Here is a 22821-nt window from a genome sequence, read left to right as displayed (position 1 = left end):
TTATACTGGATGATTTCAACTACCCACCATTAACTGGGAAAACTACTCATGTACCAATACACTTGCCCAACATTTCCTGGTATTCATTAATTCCAATGCCCTGGACCAGCTCATTCTTACCCCCACTAGAGGTAGCAATATCCTTGACCTGGTCATTAGTAACATGGGAAACCATTGCTCTACACCAGTAGTCAACTCCTCCCTGGTTAGATCCAACCACAAACTAATCACCTTGGAAATCCACATCCCTCCCACCCCCCGCAAAGGTAACCACCATGAAAAACTTCTCCAAAGCTAACTTTGGGCTCCTAAAAACAAAGGTGGCTAACTTCACGGAAACCATGCAACTTGAGAATAGTTGCATGACCGCCAAATCATACACCAGTGCACTGTACGAACACGTACACAAATGCATGACTCTCCCATACCCAATAGAACCAAGACACTCTCCTCCAAAAAAAGGAAGTCAATCTGGTGGTCTCCTGCCATAAACAAACTCTACAACAGAAGGAGGAAACTGATGCAGAATAAGGTAAAGTCCCAAGACTGGAAAAACTCCCTTATTGAGCCTCAACAAAATGTTGAGATCCCTCATCAAATTCCCTAAAGCTAGCTATGAAAAGAGAATTGCAGCAGATAGTAAAGACAACCAAAAGGCCTTCTATGGTTATGTAAAGAATTGCCACAGCAATACCCAGATATTCTCTGAGCTACTGCACAATGGTACCTCCTATACTGAGCCAACAGATATTGCCAATATACTGGCCGAGAGATTCAGTGCCAACTTTACCCATCCCCACCAAAGGATCAATCATAATACCAGTAGATTGGCAGGCACCCAGTATTACTGCTGCACAGGTTAAAACAGCACTGTCCAAGGCCAAGAATACAGCTTCTATGGAACCTGACAATATCCCTGACTGTGTTCTACATGAACTACAGAGTGAACTGGCACCTCACCTGTGTGCCCTGTTCATTCACAGCCTCCCCTCAGGCTTTGTCCCTACCGAATAGCATGCTGTTACAGTCATACCTCTCCACAAAGGTGGAGCGACTACAGACCCTGGGAACTATCGCCCCATTAGCCTGACAGGTCTGATATGCAAAGCTATGGAACACATCATCATGGACCTAATAAACAAGAATATAGGGAATCTCCAAATTCTGGATCCCACACAGTTTGGTTTTGCGAAGGGTAGATCATGCCTGCTCAACTTGGTCGACTTCTTTGAGTCAGTCACCAGAGCTGTGAATGAAGGTAAGGTGGTTCACATAGCCTTCCTTGATCTGGCCAAGGCCGTTGATACCATTCCCCACTCAGGAATCATAGAAAAACTCACTAGACTAGGCATCAATCCCTATATCACTAGGTGGGTTGCAAACAGGCTCACAGATAGAACCCAGCTAACTCCAAGCCAGACTGCCAACCAGTAACGAGTGAAGTCCCACAGGGATTGGTCCTGGGTCTTCTCCTGTTTGGTATCTACTTCTCAGAAGTCCAGGCCAACACAAAGGACTCTGACTGACAAAGTTCACAGACTATTGCAAGTTGGGAGCCATTATTAAGTCCCCAGGTGATGACATCCTAAAGAAAGGCCTCACTGAGACCAACGACTGGTGTCAAAACCATGGCCTTAAGCTCAATGCTAAAAAATGTTTCATCATCCTCACTGGGAAAAACCCAGTTCCCATGAATTACCACATCAATGGTAATCCACTGAACACAGATGGCATTATAAGAGATCTGGGAACACAGGTTGACAGCAACCTCTCTTTTGACCACCATATTGCCCCTGTTGTCAGAAAGTCCTTCTATGTGGCGCATCTCATTACTAAGGGTTTTGCACCCAGGAAGAAAGAAGTCATTGTCTCCCTCTACTCTTCCCTTATTAGGCCAGTCATCAAGTACAATGCTCCATTTAGCATATACCTCACTAGACACCTGCAACAACTGGAGAGGCTGCAAAAGTATTTCACAGAGAGGATGCTAGGCCTTAGACACTTGTCCTATATGGACAGACTCAAAAAACTCCAACTATTCTCTGTCTCATATTGCCTACTTAGAGGCGATCTCGGCTTGTCTTACAAAGCCATGTCTGACCTAGCTCTGTTAGAAATGCTACATCTAAAGAAATCCCAATCCATCCGCACCACATGCTCCAGAGACCTCAACTTCATTACCACAATCAACAGAACATGCTGGAGGGACAGGTTCATAACTCAGAGACTGCCCATGCTATACAATAGACTTCCCGTACTTGTCAAACAGAGCATCTCCCTGGCCCTCTTCAAGAGAAGTCTTGATGAGTGGATGGGAAATAGAAAATTCACCCCGGGGATCACTCCAGTGGCTCTACTTGAAAGAGGCACTGGGAACTAAGGTCGGATGGCACAATGTCAGGGTAATCCTATGAGCTAGGCTTGTAAAGGCTCCAGGGCCATTAGCCTAGTACATACCTATGACCCTATGAAACTATGAACACGTGTGAAAAATAGAAAATGTTTTTGAAATGCTTGACAAATGCACAATATTCTTAATATTTGCTTAACTTGCTTAACTGTGTTATTTCTGTTTTACACTATTGTATAAACCCTGCAATTGTATTTCTATGTATTCACAATTACTGTAACTGGCATATGACAAATTGCAAATAGTATTGTAATCTTCCTTGGAGCTTTTCTCCCCGGGTCTCTGCTGAAAATGGGCTTCTTGCCCAACCAGACACTACCAGGTTAAACAAAATAAATAAACAAATAAATAAAGTGATTACAGGCAATATAAATGCTACAACAGCTTTTGTTCAACAACCCACAAGTCATGAAAAATCAGAAATATTACTGCATATAGCATACTTTTTTGGGAGAGGGTCTTGCATGCTTGCAGGACACCTACATCTCATTTTTTACGTCCTTAGGTCTTCTTTGTCATCAAAAATAGCTATCCTTTCTGACATCACTCAGCACGTCTGACCTAGTTGAATGGCTAATAGTGCCATATTGTTGCAGTATTCAGTTCCAGAGTGAACAGAGCCAGTCATGGACAAATGGGGCCCCTCTGCAGGGTAATGAATCAGGCCTCCCATCAGCCATACTAATATCCCATGACTTGTCTGTCTCTCCCCAATTAACATAAACAGCTGGTCACCATACATACTGTTCTTCTTTACTTTTAAAATTATCTTGGAGATTTAGATTTCACTTAAAACTTTTATTTAAAATTTTACAGCAAAAAACACTGACAGCAATTTTCTAAAAAAAAAAAAAAAACACCCTTATATTGAAAACCAGCTCAGCATGAAAAAATAGAAAACTTTTCTTCCCTTGAATCTCAAATTTAGTAAAAATGCATTTGACAACCTATTAAACTACACGAAATGTAAACATTTCTTCCCTTGAAACTCACATTTTGGCGAAAATGCATTTGGCAACCCACTAAACTACAAGAGACGTGCTGGGATTCACAACCAAATAGCATATAGTGCTCTACTAATTATTATCTATGTGAAGGGTGCAGGAATTCAAAAGGCAAATGTATAATACAGTCCACTAGACACAAGTGTCCCTTTTCAGGAGGAGCCCAGGAGCACTGACTGGTTAAGTAACTTGTCTTGGCAGAGTCACACACAAGACAAATGAAGGGTAAAGGAATCAAACCATGAACTACAGAAAACAGTTCCTTAACAGCTCATAACCTTACTCAGCCACACAAAGTGCAAGGTAAACAGTCGTAACCCAAACAGTATATTTCACACCTGTATACCTGCAAAAAAAGTTAAATTAAAAAGGTATTCATGGTTAAAATATTAACATTCAACTCAGACTTCATGCTGTCCCATTTATTCACAGCTAAATAATAAACACACTGTCAACATTAAGTAAACCAAGGATCACAGCCAAAGAACATGGTTCATATGATGAGGCTCTTGTTTACAACAATCAATTTCCCTACTTTACACCATAATTGTACTGGTTTACAGGTACAAGTAGTTACTAGGCTTGTAGTCCAGGGAACCACTGAGAAGTCTAGCCCAAATTTCCAGTTACCCCAAGCACTGTCTTGTTAAGTGACTTGCTCAAGGAAATGGCACAAAAAGGAGGCAAAATTAGAGATGTTCTGGTAGATGGTGTAAAACAGTAAGTCTCCTATGTCCTATATACATGGTACAGGGTTTGATTCTGAGCAAGCAACTTAACTGATGGTACTCTCAAACTGGGGCATTACACGCACACACACCTACCTAACTTCTGTGTCATCCCCATTCAAAACGCACAGTACTTTCAGCAATCCCATTCAAAACACACCACAGTTACCTGGCCATTCAAGTCACCAGCATAGTTCAGCTGCATTATTTGTTCTGACTGCAGAACACTTGAAATTGCCATAAGATTTTAATATCATGCCATTGCTGGAAAGTCTTCTCATTTACTGTGTGCGAGTGCAGGAAGTAGCAGCAGCAATCTCTGCACTCACTCCTAACAGGAAGTAGTTACATTAGATCAGACACTGAGTGTCTGATGAGAGAAGTTTTTTTTTTTTTTACCTTTTCTTCTTTTTTTAATTCATTTGTATGGCAGGGTGAGTCGCCCCAGTGCCCCACCCCAGCCAGCATCAGCCCTAGGCAACTGCCTAGGTCACCTAGTGCTGGATGCAGCTCTGATTGCAAGGGGGGACTCTCTAGGATGTAAAGGAGAAAAGCCCTTGATATCTCTCAGAACAATGACTATTTAGCATAGACTCATAGTCTCACAGCTGGTTAGTAAACATGAGGTCCAGGAGACCAGTGAGAAGCCTAGCCAAATTTTTCAATTGCCTAAGAGCACTGTCTGCATAAGTAACTTGCTCAGTCACACACTAACAAACAGAAGCTATGGGAATCAAACCCTAGACGGCAGACAGTATTGCATTAACAGTTTATAGCCTTAATCTCCAGCACTAACAGTCAGACTAAACAAATTAGAGTTCCTCTCCCTCCCATTGTATCATTTTGTTTTCTTTTTAAGTTTTCTGCTAACTGAGGTGTCCATCTGAGTAGAGTTCCAGAAGACCTTCTGGTTAACTGACTTGCTTAAAGTCACACAGTATACAAATGGAGGCTAAAAGTATCAAATCCTCGACTACAGGAAGCAGCTAATTAACATCTTATAGCCTTAATCTTGTGCAGTAACAAAAGAGCAGATGAGAACAGAGGCAGATCAGAAGGTCAGCAAACATGAGGAAGCAAAATGTACACCAAAATAAATAAAAATAAAACCTAGTTTTACAGTCTTTAGCAAGGCGGAATATAAATCAGTGAAACTACAATCATTTCATGTTAATGAGTTCTGGAACTTTTGGTACTGTTTTTTTTTTTCTTTTGTTGTGTACCTGCTCATTGATCCTCCCCCACTCCATCCCTGTTATTTTCTAGCTCATTCTTATTCAGTAGCTTCTACAAGATTTCATTATATAAGGCATTTTTCATCTTAGGGAGTACCCCTTCCAAATTGTATATCTAGTGGTTCAAACACTTCTACTACTCCTTTTACAGAACACAATATAGTAATATTTAATGCATTATATTATACCCGTTACTTCTACTATATTACAACTTTAACTCTTTTTACTTGCTTACATGACTTGCTACATTTTGTGCATGATGTTGCGTCTCTATGTCTCATTGCTTCCTGTTCTCATCTTGCCTTTTACAGTATTGAAAATCAGTAAGGTTATTCACTTCCCTAACAAAAGGTATATGATGGATGATATAGTCCTGATTTTATCTGTCTTTGCACAGCTTTTAACCTCCTACCTACTCTTCAGAAATCAAAAAGTAGCCGGGGAAATGTTATGGCTAGGCTTGTATAGGCCGTTGGGCTGATAGCCTAGTACCAACCTATGAATCTATAAACCTAAGTAAAGGTCTTAGGTTTGTTAATTACTTTGCATTTGTGCTTAATTAAGTACAAAATACAACTTAGATTAAGAGATTCATTCTTCAGCATTACAGTAATAGTTGCAAATATTCACATTTAATATGGCAAAGTCTTGAAAGCCTATCTAACGAACAGTCTTTTTAAGCTAGATATATTTTGTCAAAATATTTACATTCCTCCTTTAAAATTTAAGCTGACATTAAATGTTTATTAACTCAGATACATGAACCTTAAAGGAAAAGAACCTCAGTTTTTTTTTTCCATTTTGAGTTTTCCCTGAAGATTTTCAGTAAGGTGGAATGTATTTGTTCCTTTCTATATCATCACCACATTTTATCTTACCTCATTATAGTTTCATATATTTTAATACATTTTAGCAGCATCTGCAGACTTGGAAGTCATCAACCATTTTTTTTAATTGTCACATGCCAGGTTCCACCCTGTCACTTCTCCATGACCAATCAGTCTCAAAATGCAACTTTACTAGGGGAGTAGCACTTATCCTCTGTTTCTGATCCTCTACTTCTGTCTGGATAAATGTTCCATATCTCTCGTTTTATTCATTGTCTTATCTGCTGCTTGTCTTGTTAGCTTTCCATTCTTCACAAATACACTTGGTTTCTCTTCTGTGCCAAGAATTGACATTTGTGTAGTCCATAATCCCTATTCCTGTTTCCTTTTGCCATCCAGTACTACACTGCCTTCATCATTTAAAATATGGCTCCTCGCAAAATGTTTCACAAATTTGACTCTGATAATTTTGTCATCTTCCACACCCCCAAAATGCAAGACTTCTACTAAATAATTCCATTGTATTTTCCCTGCATCCAGCAGACTGTTCATTATCGCTATCTCTATCTCCTTCCCTTGCACGTTGCATGGCACCTCTGAAACACTAGGCCAGAGTGCTTATCATTATTTCATTCACAGTTCTTTCATCTGTGGTCCCTACTTCAAGAGCAAGTATTTAATGTCCGTTAAAAAGCACTTTATATTATTTATGGAAAACATTAGAAGGGAAAATAAAAGACAGCGAAACAAATCCACAAAGAAAGCAAACACTACTTACAGTGTTAAGCATCATGTGTGAAAACAAGACATACATATGCTTAAAATTAAAATCAGTACCTTAGATTGTTCTAAATAACTCATGTCAGTCTTCTCTATATTATTCAACACCCTAGATTACACTTTTCTGCGTAAAATACACCACAGTTCAGCCTTTAATTGACTATTTACATTTTTTCCTAGGTTTTTGTTGCAATAGTAAAGCAAACTATTGCCTACCATATAAAAGAACTATTGCTAGCAAAGCAGCCTCACCTGTTTTGATAGCTTCAAATGTTTATTTCTACAATTACACTAATTACACCTACAAAATATTAGCCCATCTGTAACTTACATAGATGCAGAAAACACAAAGACATGGGAACACAGATGCCATGTAGTATATTTCATTGGACCAACAAAGTTTGGCAATTATCTAAGCTTTGGGCTATAGAAGCCCTTCATCAATCAAGTACAATTGAAATTTCCTCAATATCTAGTTACACACAGGACAACTAGTTTGCAGTGACAAGCACTGTCCACATAGTTGCAAACCAGATAGTCCAGACAGTGATTGATATTCTCACTCCAACAGTCTAATCAATAAAAAAGGGTCTGTTGCCATGGATATGAACTTTCCTACTAGTTACTGGCTTGGTGGATATGGGCATCCTGAGGCAATGTAGAAATTGCTTCATGTTTAATGACAACCAGTTAATTCTCAAACAAACTGATATGGTATGTGAGCGATGTATTTACACAACATCACTGGAGGCAAAGCTGTCACATAAAAGTACTCCTGTCAATAAGGTTGTCAGTAGTACACATGCTGCACCCATCATGCTCAATTCAAAGCAGACATATAGACCCACATATACTGAGGCACTTACATGTAACCTTCCTAAACCACAAAGACCTCCTAGACAAAGTATACATAAGAAATACCCTCAACAGCCACAAATGCACTCTTTCAAAACAGCATCCACATCAACACATAGAGCTATATCTCATGGAGCATCTACCTCTAAGCCCATAAGGCAAGTCAACACACAATCCAACATTCTGGTCATTGCAGACTCCATCGTGAGACACACTAATATCCCTCTCACAAGGCTGAGTAAGTAGAAAGTTACAGTCAGTTGCTTATTAGGGGGTAGGATCTGTCACATTACGCACACACTCAGGTCATTGGACCACAATTGCCAATATGACTCAGTCAGAGTCCAGGTGGGAATAAATTACCTGAGATGTGCCTCCCAAGACTATATGAAGAGAGAAATCATACAGCTCTCAGAATATGTGTCTCAGGCTGGTATGAGCCTAGCACTGAGCAGCATTTTACCTTCTCCAAGGGTGATGCCACAATATGAACAAAAGATGATTGACTTTAATAATTGGCTTATTTTCTGGTGTCATTCTAAGGGGGTGCAATATTTGTCAGCATGGAAGGAGATGGTCAACAGACCACGCTGGTTTGCCAAGGATGGTCTGCACCTCTCCCCTCTAGGCTTTCGAATATTAGCTAAAACATTGTCTTCCCCCATAGTGATTTTTTTTAGACAATGCCAAACTTAAAGTTTTTCTAACATAGCAAATCAAAACCAAGAAAATCTAAAGGTATTACTGCTCAGTGCTAGGGGCCTAAACAAAAAACTCCACTCCCTGGAAGTTCTCTTTACCCTAGAGAATGCTGATATCTGTGCAGTCTCTGAGACATGGTTTAAAGCCATGGAGAGCACACCAACAGTGCAAGGTTATAATGCCTTCCACACATTTATACCAGCTACTTCACATGCAGGGACTAAAGGTAGAGGTGTCTCTATTTACATGAAAAATAAACATACTTCAAGGGTGGTCAAACAGGACAATGTACTTGAGCTGCTCCGTGTACAAATCACCATAGGTAAAATCCAATACCACCTTCTTGCAAGCTATAGGTCCCCATCTATGACCCAGGAAACCCATACCATGTATTTAAATGTATTAGAAACACTAACCATCCAACCTAATACCATATTCATGGGTGACTTTAATTAACCCACTATTAACTGGGAATTTTATACAATATCAAACTTACATGCACAGAGATTCCTGGATTTTGCAAACACAAACTTCCTGGACCAGATATCAATACACCAACCAGGGGTGCAACCTTACTGGATCTGGTCCTCACTAATATGGGAGAGTGCTGCACACCCCCTACTGTAATGCCTTCCCTGGTAAGGTCAGACCACAAAATGGTCTCCTTTAAAGTAAAAATAAAACCTGGACCCCCAGCTCAACTGGAAATATTCAGGAACTATTCTAAGGCTAACCTCCTGCTATTAAGTGAGAACCTGGCAAATTTTCAAGCCCCTATAAACCATGAGAACACTTCTGCCTATGCAAATCTATTCACAGAAACCCTGTACAAGCATGTTAATAGCTGCACAGAGGCAGCTGTACCCACCAGGAAGAAGTACAGAACTAACTCAAAAAATAAGTCACCCTAGTGGAATCACAAAATCAATTGGCTGTATAACAGAAGGAAGAAAATCATGGCAAAAATTAGGAGGTGTAGCACCCAGAAGGATAAAAGCACTCTCATCAAATTAAACAAACAACTCAGAGGACAAATAAAGTCTACCAAAGCCAAATTTGAGGTAAGTTTGGCCTCCATGGCCAAGGACAACCACAAAGCATTCTTTAGCTATATCCACAACCTCAAAGGCAATACACATTTGTAAATGCAGCCACCTATACTGAACCAGAAGATATAGCAAACCTCCTGGCTGATAAATTCAGCTTCACCTTTACTCCTCTCTCCCCCTCAACCTTCCCTCAGGAAATATCATCAAATATAACTCCACCTAGTAGGGAACAGATCCTTAATGCTCTCTCTAAGACCAAGAACACTGCATCAATGGGCCCAGACAATATCCCAGGATGCCTTCTAAATAGCATGAAACATGACCTATCAGGGCCTCTGGAATTACTATTTAACTGTAGCCTCCAAACAGGCTTCATGCCTCATGAATGGAGAAAGGCAACAGTGATCCCTCTGCACAAAGTTGGGCCATCTACAGACCCTGGAAACGACAGACCAATAAGTGTCACTAGTCTTATATGTAAAGCCATGGAAAGAATTATCATGGAGATGATCAACAGAGATATAGTAAACCTTCAAACACTGGGCCCAACCCAGTTTAGCTTCATCAAGGGCAGATCATGCCTACTCAACCTGGTGGACCTCTTTGAGGAGGTCACCAGAGAAATGGATGAGGGCAAAATTGTTCACACTGCCTACCTTGACCTGGCCAAGGCATTTGACACAATACCCAACTTGGACATTGTTGACAAACTCAAGAGATTAGGTACAAACCCTTATATCACCCAGTGGATTGCCAACTAGCTCACAGACAGGACTCAGGCAGTTAGGATTGGGGAGTCCACCTCTACAAAGAGGCTAGTCCAGTCACAAGTGGAGTCCCTCAGTGATCAGTCCTTGGACTGCTCCTTTTTGGCATTTAATTCTCAGAAGTCAAGGTCAATGTCAGTGGTCTCTGGCTGACTAAATTTGTAGATGATTGCAAATTAGGAGCTGTCATTGAATCTCACACTGACACAAATGTTCTCCAGGAGGGACGGACTCAGACAAATAACTGGTGTCAGAGCCATGGACTAAAACTAAATGCCAAGAAATGCATAATAGTATCCTTTGGGAAGTCATCCATCCCTGGCAAATATCATACTGACAACACGCCCCTAAGAGTTGACCCATTAGTCAGAGACTTAGGAACACGCATAGATAGTAATGTAGCCTCTGTCTACAGTGGTGAGGAAATCATTCTATATTGCGCAACTTATAAACAAAGGTATGGCATCTAAGCCCAATGAAGTTATTGTTCCACTGTATTCGGCATTCATTAGACCTATCATTGAGTACAATGCACCCTTTGGTATGTACCTAACCAGGCATATCCAACAACTGGAATGTCCACAGAGGTTCCTCACTAAAAGAATACAGAACGTAAGTAAAATGTCCTATGCAGACCGCCTCAAGGCCCTATCCCTGTATTCTGTCTCCTACAGGCTTTTGAGGGGAAATCTATGCCTGGCATACAGGGTATTGTCAGACTCCACTCTGACAGACCTCCTGCATATCCACAAAACAAACAGTAGCAGAATTACCCATTCTAAAGACTTAAACCTTGCCTGTGATATAATTAGGGCCTGCTGGAGAGACAGGTATGTATCCCAGAGACTATCCCATCTATGGAACAGGCTCCACATCCATGTGAAGCAGAGTTACTCCCTAACCCAATTCAAGTGCAACTTGGACAATTGGATGGAAAACTGGAAAATCATCCCTTGTTTGGTACCTTTGTCTCTAATGCAAACGGGTAGCCTGTAAATGGTTCATCTCCCAGGCCCATCCTTACACTTATCAAGGGTATCAGAACTTGTCAGAGATTTAGAATGCATGGCTAGGCTTAAAAAGGCCCTTGTGATTGTTAGCCTAGTAAACACCTATAAACCTATGAACCTATAAGTTACTGTGCTTAAATTTCCACATGTGTACCGAAAGGGAAGTACATCATTTATTTCCTATTGGCTAAAAAATACACTTGGAAAATGCCAGTGTGGGAAACAAATGTGCAGTTTGTATGTTTAGTATAACAACACACTTCAAAGACAGACATATTGTGTGTGTGTGTGTGTGTGTGTGTGTGTGTGTGTGTGTGTGTGTGTGTGTGTGTGTGAAACTGTAGACCAGGACATGCCTTGCCATGAAATTAAAGGTTTGTGTGTTCCATTAGAGTCCGTGTTCATTTAGCTGAGAAGATAACAGCTCAAATGACAGTTCTGATATTTAATAAGAAAATAAATCACAATACATAAGATCTGTATGGAGATTAGTTAAATGCAGAAAAGAAAAACAAAGTTATTGCTTATAATTTGTTAGCCTGTCTAGACAAGTAGTCTTTGTGAGATAGGTGTTTTTGTTAACAGAAATTATGAACTTGCAATAGTGTCTAGTTTACAGTGATGTGATGTGTTATGAGAAAGGCAGAGACTACCAAGAAAAAAAGATATGTAGTTGGCATGTATGGATATTGTCTGCAGTTAGTATATTATACTGGCTGTGGTAAAATGTAATTATGTCATGACTGTGTTCCAGTGTTTTTGCGTTTTCTCTTAGCAGACCAGGACAGCATTTCTTAATTATTTTTTTTCTTACATAGCTTCACTGATTCCTATCAAAACTGCTTTTACATAGCTACTATCAACAGATAAAGCCTTTTTCATTCCACTTCAGCCTACATCCTTCTGCATCTCATCCACATAATTATTTTTATGACTGTCTCACATGTAATGTTTTTCATAAAAGGAAATGCATACACAGTCTCATGTTACCAATGGTTCCTCAAAATAGCATTTTGTCTAAATTGCTCAACTTTCCCTACCACATACATTTTATCTCCCCAACTCTTTGATAAATACTCTTACAAATCTTGTCAATCCATTCAGCAGGTCTCCTCTGCCATATCTTAAAAGCCCTACTAATAGGCTTCCTAATGAAAGTGCAGCTGGTCTGTAATTGACTCTCATAACTGCAATTACAAAACATCACAAACACTTGACCATAAGCAGCACTCACAGTAACAAAAATCACTAAAAATAATCAAAGAGGCAAGCTCCCCTGCACCCCCTAATGTGGAGGGCTTCAACCCCATAGCCCCCACTTCTCATATAGAACAACTGCAATATGTCTGTATCCCAGGAGTGATGTGTTTGCCATCTCATCATTTAAGTCCACATAAGAGTGCCGGTCACTAATGTGTCTGATACAAGTCTGGCCTACCTAATAATATTTAAATTCACAGTATCATTTTATACATTCTTTACAAGCCATCTTACTAATCACACACCTTAGCAAAATGCACCTGCCTCAAAAATTATATTACTTTAACATTACCTTAAAACATTTGACTGTGTCTGTCATACCTACATCCATGTCTTTCCAGTAAAAACATACTATAGTCTCTTTTATCTGACTCATCCTAGAACCAAGAACTAGGAAAAATAAAATATTTCTAATCTTATGACTTTCCAAGATGGCTGCACCATTGAGCAACAGCTTAACTTTAGGTCTCCCGGTGTGAGAAAAGAAACTGAAAGACAAGGACCAAGAACTCTGTCACTTTTAGTAAACTCAATTACTAACTAGAAAGTATAATAACTGGATGCCAATAAAGAAGAAACTAAGTAAGCTAGAAAGAAAATCAACCAGAAAAGGTGAAGATAAAACACTGACTGAGAAGAATCCTGCAGCTATTCAGCAAAACCAGTTCAGGCTCCAGCTTTGGTGCAAGACATGGTTTTCAGTAATCTAGAGGAAAAAATAAGTCAGATGTGCTCAGACTTGATTAAAATAAATGTAAAACTTAATGAGAATATCAATTCAAATAACAAAAGCCTGCTAAAATGGAAGCAGTTTTAAACAGATATTCAGATAAGCTGACAAAACTGCAAAAATCAGAGATCAAAATTAACAAAAGGCTGGCTGAGTATGAGACTGCTCAAGAAGAGAGGTTTCAAAACTGGTATAATCAGAGGGCAGAGTGTGTAGGGAAAATCTGAAATTTTCTGCTGTTCCTGTGAAACTAGAAGGAACTGACTGCATTAATTTTATGAATGCATGAACAAGCAAACTAGACTAGTTTTCCACAGCATGAATTATTAATTGAAAGAGCATACCATGTCTATGCACCTAACCTGGCCATGAGAAAGCAGCTAAGACTTGTATTTGTAAAGATACAAACTTACCAGCATAAAGAGTTGATTCTGACAAAACGGTGGCAAAGGGGCAATGTATTAAAAGTTGGAAACACTACAATGTTTGTGGAAAATGATTATTCACTCTACACCAGGCAGGAAGAGGAACAAATTTATTCCAGCAATCAGGGAATGTCAAAGGCAGGTGTGAGATACAAGCTGTCTTCAGAATTCTTTTTCCTGGTGGATAAAACTCATTTTTTGATGTAGAACAGGCTAAGGAGGAAATACAAAAGTTTGTCCAACAAAAAGTGAGACATTAAGCTGAAGGGGTCTCTGATTCTCATTCTTCTGAAAATAAAGCATACTGGGAGACTTTGCTAGTGAAACCTTTTCCATTTTTCCAAAGGTAAATGCTTGAGAGAGACTGAGAAAAGCACAGGAATTGACTAGAAGTGGAAGTACCTTGGAACTGAACCAGAGTCTGGGGTTGGGAGACAGAGATAAATTGGATGAAGACCAGCAACAAGGAAATTAGTGAATGAATATGAGACTGCAATGCACCAGTCACATTTGTGAAATATGGTTGTATAAGAAAAGGTGGAAATAGTGCACTTTTGTTGACTTTGTTAAACTTGTACAGAACTAAAAGGCATTTTCCTCACTTCACATCATTAATGTTTGGAAGGACAAAGAATGGAGGGAAGAGGATGGAAAAGTAACTGTAAATAAAACAATTTCTGTTCTTAAAAGTATTTCTATGAAACGTTTATGATATAAATTGCATGTTTTATAGTACAACATTTTAGTTGTTCTTGTATGTGATAAAGATACAAAAGAAAATAGATGCCTTTCTTTCTTTCTTTTTTTTTTTCTTCTTTTTGGTATTAAGAAATGTAGGCATTACAATACAAAACAAAAACATAGGATAGACAAAAACATATTTAAGTTAATATGCTGTAATCTTGGTTTGTTGAGGTGAGAGATGGGGTGCAAAGGTACACAGATCATAATATATGTAGAGACAATAAATGGTCTCTTATTTTTGCATAGGGGAATGTCTGGATTAAAATCCTTGGCTTAATCTAATAAGTTTTAAGTGGAAACAAGTAAATAAGAGAGCACTAAATATAATGAAATGTTTTTCTTTAGCAATAAATGTTTCAGTGTGTCTTTATAAGATTTCAACTGAGGACTACATTTTTTTCTCTTACATTTCCAGTCTTGGTTTCTTCAAGACTAAAATCTAATGCTTTCTGAAAGTATGTAAGCAGTTTTTCACGTCTGGGAGGAGAATAAAGATTAAAAAGAACAGACACCAATTAGTATAAGTAGAAGTACAGGCAATAACATGTGTCTTAGCATGGATAACCTCAGCTTTTGGTCAATTAAGGCCTGTGTTTTCAGTTGTCTCTCTGAGACAATTGTTCCTGTTAAGAGGGTTAAACTTCATTATTTGAAGATGCACACAGTTTTGTGTGTTTGTCTTAAGTTATTTGGTTATAGGGTGTTCTGGGGTGTGTTTTTTGTAGGAGTTTCATTGAAACAAAAGTTCTTGTAAAATGTGACATAAATTCCAGTGTTGATGATAAGAAAAACTGTATAAAGGATCAGCCTGACAAATGTTAGTGGGTGCATGTATCACAAAAGCTGGAAATAGACTTTAAAAAAAGCTGCCATATATAATTGGTGGGAATAATGACTTCTTATCATAATGGCAACACTTTCTATATTGTCTTGGGATGTGGATGGCCTCTTAGGTATAGACAATGAAAGAATCTTTAATTATATTAAGAAAATCAGAGTGTGAATAGTAGTGCTGTACAGGATGTATTTGGAAAGGAATGAGCATGTGAATTTGATAAAGAAAGGATTATAGGATAGATAGATATTCAGCAGAATATCAGGGACAAAGAAAAGGTGGAGTATTTATGCTAATTGTTAGAAGAGCTCCAATAGTTTAGAGGAGGAAAAAAGATAATAATGGTAGATTGTGGTAGCAAGGAGTTACTGGCAAGGTGAGGATTATGCTGGCATTTATTTATATTGCACCTAAAACTGCTATTATGGAGCTTAGAAAATTTGGAAGTAATAATCAGCTTTCAGCAAGGAATATTACTTATAGGTAAGGAATTAAATTTGATTTGTAACAATAAGGATGTAAGTGGAGGACCTAGAAAGGAAAATATAAAAAAAGAAGAAAGTTATGAAAATATTCGGTATGAAAGACATGAATTCAGTATTAGAAATACAGAAACATTTTACATATTATTCCAAGGTACAAAAACTGGACTAGACTAGACAAAAATTATATTTCACAGGAATATGTGCAGCTAATTGAGAACTTTGCACATATCCAATAACTATTTCAGATCATGCGCCAGTAATTGCTAAGATAAAAATGCAGGGTAATGAAGTAAAGGTCAGACACTGGTGCTTCCTCCCCCCATCTGTTAAAAAGACAGGAATTTAAGGAATGTGTGAAAATTATTCAGGAGTTATTAGGGAAGATAGAAAGTAGTTAAGAAGTTATAGCTAGTGAGTGGGATAAAATGAAAGTGGAGATTAAAAATAGGGTAGAAATAAAAGAAAAAGAGATATGGTTAAGAAGTAACAAGAATTAGTTAGAGGGGCTGACAAAGGTTGAAGTATTACAGAATAAGTGGAATCTCATAGAACAAGAACAGGTACAATTGCAGACTGCTGAAGAGAAAATAAGGGAGTACCCAGATAATATGCATACGTTTAGAAAGATTGCTGTTAAGCAAACTATTTTTGATAATAACTCCAGAGCACAGAAACTTTTGTCCCAATGACTTAGGTAACAGAAAGTAAAAATTGCTGTTTCCAAACTTAAGGGGCCTATGACAATAAAAATTATCAGATATCCTGTACAGTCATCAGAGACATTTTGGAAATTGTATGAACATTTGCATAAAGCAAAGAAGTGGGGAAATCAAGAAAAAGCACAAATGGAAATATTTATGGAAGACTTAAATATGCCAAGGTTAAAGGTATATGAGGCTCAACAATTAAGAATTTGGTAGGAGGAGATGAGATAAAAATGATGATGTATAACCAATCTGCAGGAAAGCCTCCAGTTATAGATGGTATTCCAGTCAAAGTTTGAAAGCTAGGAGGGAAGAAAGTGATAATAATTTGGAAGGTTTTGTTTAACAGTGTTTAAAAAAGGGGAAGCACTATCATCCTGGAAAAAAGTGATGGCTGTAATAAGTAAAGACAATAAAGACCCATCATATCCTGCTTCATATAGGCCTGTTTCATTTTAAACCATGGTTATAGTGTTTATGTCTATAATGGCTAAAAGAAAGGTAAATGTGTTGCCAAAATTGATAGATATGGATCAATGTGGTTTTCTGGAGGGAAGGCAAACATCTGACAATATCAACAGAACAATGATGATCCAGAGGGAAGCAACATGTAAGAAAATATTGCTTTTGTTGGTAGGTCTTGATGCAGAGAAATCATTTCTCAAAGTAGGCTGGGATTTTATGATTAGGGCAATGGAAGCATTTGTATTTTTTGATACATTAATAAGATTACTTAGGAGAATAAATGAGGGATCTGAGGCAAAAATTAAAGTGGGAGGGTTCCTCTGATAAGTTGTGTCTGAACAGATCAACCAAGCTGGGGAGTCCTCTTTCCCCTTTGTTATTTGCATTATATTTAGAACCATTGGCAAAGAAAATAAGAGACTCAGAAATTCAAGGTTATTATTGGTATGAGAGTCAAGAAAAGTTGGCTTTATTTGCAGATCATATTATTTTGTACCTGACAGAACCAGAAAAGGACATCTCAGTGTTGTGGAACATTCTGAGACAGTGCCAGTTTTTTTCATGATGTAAAATGAATAAAGATAAAAAAAGACTATAGCTGTAAAGTATGTACGCACACATAAATTGGTACAGCAATACCTATATTTACGGGAACATGATAAAATGAAGCATTTAGCAGTATGGGTTAAAAAGGTCGCTGTTAAGGGCATGTGGGATGGTGCTAAACATAAGCTAATACAAAAACTGAGAAACGGAGAAACTGGAAGCTCTTACTTATGAATATTGATAGCACAATACAAGCAGTAAAATGTTTTTAGTCCCTTTAATTTTATACACAGGTCAGACATATTTTTATCAATCAGAGAAGTCATTGATAGTGATTAATAAACAGTTGCAGGATTTTATCTGGGAGGTAAAGAGGGCAAGAGTCAAGATAAGTCTATCCTTTCAAAAGAACAAGAAGGTTTAGGATTATTTGATTTGTAGGGATATTTTAGGGCTACACAGTTAAGGCTCTTATATGTAACACAAGCAGAAAGCTACAATTCTAATTGGAAAGGGATGATGACGAAGCAGGAGCAGATTCAAGAAATAAGAAACGAGTGCAATTTTGCATGCAGATCCTTAAGGAGAATCATAACAGTCATACAGAATATTATAGTCATAAAGTAGCAGAAAGTATTCTAAGAAATAAGCCAATATGGGTATGGAGAAAGGAAATTCTGCTGATAGTGATAACTGCAATTTATGAGTTCACATAATATGTAAGAGAGGGCTAGAATTTGCTGGAGGAAGCTCACAAAGGAACCAAGGTATTAGGAACAAATAATTAGAGAGGGAAAAGTAATACAATAAACAATAGTAATACAATAAACAATTGGGCGGCACAGTGGTGCAGCGGTTAACGTTGTCGCCTCACAGCAAGAGGTTCTCCGGTTCGATTCTCGGCTGGGGTGCCTTCTGTGTGAAGTTTGCATGTTCTCCTTGTGTTCGCGTGGGTTTCCTCCGGGTACTCCGGTTTCCTCCCACATTCCAAAGACATGCATCTGGAGCGTTTCTCCCCGGGCCTCCGCTGAAAACAGGCTCTGTGGAACCTAGTTGGACATTCCCAGTCAACAAATGTAAAATAAAAATAAATAAATAATAGAATGGGAAGAGGCCAAGAAGACTTTTGGACAGTAGGCTAGAGATTGCCTTCCTTATCAGGGATTGATATCAGAGTACAGGCAAACAGAAACGGATAGGGGAATCTTAAGTGAAAGACCTGCACTGGTTGAGTTTTTAGATGAATCTAGAGTAGAAATTGTGGATAAAAATGGATAATTAGCAAGCATATGTTTCCAGAGTGTAATGAGTTAGTACACTTTAAAAATACCCTACAGAGTACTCTGTCAGGAATCCTGCGTGAGAAAATGAGTGTAACTAAGGACATTTTTTTGCGCTGCTACACAGGATCTGAATTGCCTAGTTAAGTTTAATTCTGGTGACTGCAAAAAAGGAATTACTAGAAAATGGAAATCAAAGTCTAAACCAATCATACCTTAATTGGGGAATATTGTAACAGAGATAAAAGAACAGGAAGTGGGATCTTTAGAAAAGGGTAGGAGTAAATTACATTGAAAAAAGGGAATTTGTGGGAACAGTACATACAGAAAAATATTTTGGAAGAGGAATGAGGTTTAAGAGAAGGCAGGAACTGAACAATTTATGTAATTTTGGATTGATTATATTGTATATAACAATATATTTGCTGTATAATGCTTGAAAATGTGAGTTTGCTAATATGGTTTAATTACTTTTATATAAATGTAAGTTTACCTATGTCACAAGTGATAATTCGACAAAGGTGCTTTTTTTAAATATATATTTCCAATCTTACATTCATTTATAGGTATGCAAAAATACTGTAGTAACAAATACCGTTAAGGGCAAAATAGAAGGTTTGAATATATCTACTGCATCCTGTAGTATTTGCAATAATAACAACTGTCATTAGAATCAGCTTTTCAGTTCTTACATGGAGGTTTACTTACAAGGCAAACACAAAGTGGGAAGTAACATAAAAGAAACACAGTCATTCATACATTGCTAGGTTCTTTTCCAAAGTTCATTTCAACAGTTTCAGAATTTCAGAATACATACAGCCTACCTCAGACTTGCTCAGTAAACAAAAGAATCTGATGTCCTCCACCTGCTAGTGGCCATGATTCACCCCAAGATGCACCTGCACCATATTATTTGCCATACTTAGCCTCTCTCTGGTTTGCCTGACTGCACTGTATTTGTCAGGAATACTTGTTTTTCTCTTCTATGATCCACCTTTCAGTAAATGCAACCCTGACCAGTGTATAAACAGCAGTGGGTTTCCCAAGTTCAGCAGTCACTATAATACATGACCCCTCCTCCAACATAGAACCAGTAGTTTTAGCTCTGTCAGGTGGGATTTGCGGCCAAGACAGCCCATCTGCATTCATGTGACTGCAGCCCAGGTGACGATGAATTTTAGAATTATAAGGCCGGGGGGGTGTCAAAGCAATTTTGGGTTGCAGTCTTGCAGTCTTTCTAACAATAAAGCCATTGTAAAAGGGCAAGTTTACTAAAATAAATTCCCTACCCTGCAAATAGTATTTTACGGTTGTGAAGATCTATCTTATTGAAAAGCATTCTGTCTCTCTCTCTCTCTCTCTCTCTCTCTCTCTCTCTCTCTCTCTCTCACTCTCTCTCTCTCTCTGTCTCTGTATGGCTATATTAGGTCTCCCAGTACTGCTGAGTTTGCTACTTATATTTGGTGCACTAAGAATTGTTTACAAAAGTCTAGAACTATTACTGTTGGTTCTAAACACATCATGTCCTTTAGTTGCCTAAAAGCTTATTCTATTCCTTTTGCTCCTTGTCTACTTTTGCTATATTCCCTGTAGCTCTATTTAGTGTATTGTATTCACCTGGGCCTTCTTGAAATTCACTGGTCTTATCCAGAGGCCAAGCAAGTCAACATTATTTTCATCAATATTCTGAAGTGAATGCCATGCTCTCTTCTCCTATAAGTACAGGCACAAATTTCTGTCCTTCATCTTCTAATATATATACACATTTTATGGGTCTACTTCGTAACAAAGAAAGACCAGAAGAACGAAACGCAGAACACCGAGATGAAAACAACGAAATCCCAGAACACCGAAAAACACGTACGTTTACAAAACACACATAACACACAAAAACACACAGACAACTGCCCCACACTACTAAACAAAACACCTTACACTAATGATAGGCAGGGGGGCAAGCCCCCCTGCACCCCACCCCCTACTTTAATATTTTAACTCCGAGATCACACAAACAGACAAACAACGCAAACACACACCCACACAGTACAGTCCCTTACACACATACACCACAGTCACAACACACACTTACACACAGCATATCCCCTCAGAAATACACTCACACACACACACACACACACACACACACACACACACACACACACACACATACTTACCTACACAAGAACACAAAAAGTGCTAATTCAAGCTCCCGTAACATCGGGATTTTGAATTTCATGCTTTTTGGTGTTCTGTGATTTCGTTGTTTTTTGTCTCGGCGTTCCGGAATTCGATCTTCTGGTCTTTCGTCCAATTCCATTTATAATTTTGAAATACTGAAATCCCGACTTTCAGTATTTTGAAATTATAATACCGAAGCCTTAAAATTCCGAAACACCAGAAGCACGAAATTCAAAATAACGAAGTTCGGAGCTTCTGGTGTTGCGGTGTGTGAATGCATAGGTGTAAGTGTAGGTAAGTACATATGAGTGTGTTGGTTAGGGGCTTTAGTGTATGTTAGTGTTTGTTTTGGCTGTGAAACTGTGAAATGCGTGTGTGTGAGTTACATTTATGTGTGTGATTGTGCAATCTCAAAGTTAGTATATATAAGTAGGGGGGTGGGGGGCACAGGGGGGCTTGCCCCCTGCTTATCTGTAGTGTAGGATTGTTTGTTTGATTGTGGGGGGAGATTATGTGTAAGTGTGTGGTGTATTTGCACTGTAGGTTCGAATTTAAATTTTGTGGTTATGGGGTTTCGGTATTTAAAGGTTTCGGCTATAGAATTTCAAAATACTGAAATTTGGGATTTCAGGATTCCATAGTGAACCCATATATATATATGTACACATGCACACACACACACACACACACACACACATATATATGTATATATATATATATATATATATATATATATATATATATATATATATATATATACATATATATATATATGTATATATATATATATATATATATATATATATATATATATAGATATACACACACACACACACACACACACACACACACAGCAGATTCCTCGGCCCTGTCAGGTTGAGCCACCTCCAGCCTGTCAGTGGCCTTTCATGCCCTGTGTAGTATTGCCCCACACAATCCCCTGCTCTGTGACAGTTTCTGTTGTTTCCATGACCACTCGTGTGGCCACTGCAGTCCTGATGTCCATTACCAATTATCCTAGCTGCTGCCAGTTTACCGATATGGTAGCAATCTCCAATATCCACTATGGTCAAGTCTCTGTGTTGCTCACAATAATGCTGTCTCCCTCAAAATGGTGACAACATTTTCCCATGTTAAAATTGGGGTCATAGCAAAATAATAAGTACTAATTAGGCACTTTTAACACCAATTGTTTCTGAATCATGCCTATAATGAAATTCATTAACAGCTCCAGTCTATGCTATGGGGCCCATTCCTGATCATTCACAGGCTGGAAGGTAATGTAGCATGTGTGCACCTGTGAAGTCTAGACATGCTACTCTCACTTTGCATTGTGACCCTCAGCATGTGCATCATGCTACTGATAATGGGCATCACACTATCCTGCTGTCCATTAATGTGCATCATGTGGTGTCTGCTGTATGCATCCGTGCACATCCGGCTACCATGTTTCTCTACAGCAGACACAGGCTGGGACAGAACTCTTGCCTTGAGCAGCAGACAGTGTAAAATTCTTCTGCTCCTGCTGTACAGGAACCATCAGAGGTACCTTCTGATTGACTGAGGCTATGAGGGCCCCTCTTGTAAAGTAGGTGCCTGACATCAGCCTTCCAGTGAAGTGAGTGATGCCACTGGCATCACCTCCTCTCGTAAGCAGTGCAGGCATGAATATAGTGACCTACAGAGGCATCACCCAGACCTTCTCTATCAGTGGGAAGAAGGTAGGGAGAGTGAGCCACTATTTTACTGTAAACATTCCACTCTTCGACAGACATTGTGAAAATAAGCATAATACCCATAAC

Source organism: Protopterus annectens, chromosome 17.part0 (assembly GCF_019279795.1).
Source record: "Protopterus annectens isolate FY-2018-M chromosome 17.part0, PAN1.0, whole genome shotgun sequence".
Taxonomy (NCBI): Eukaryota; Metazoa; Chordata; order Ceratodontiformes; family Protopteridae; genus Protopterus; species Protopterus annectens.
This window is presented reverse-complemented; position numbering follows the sequence as displayed.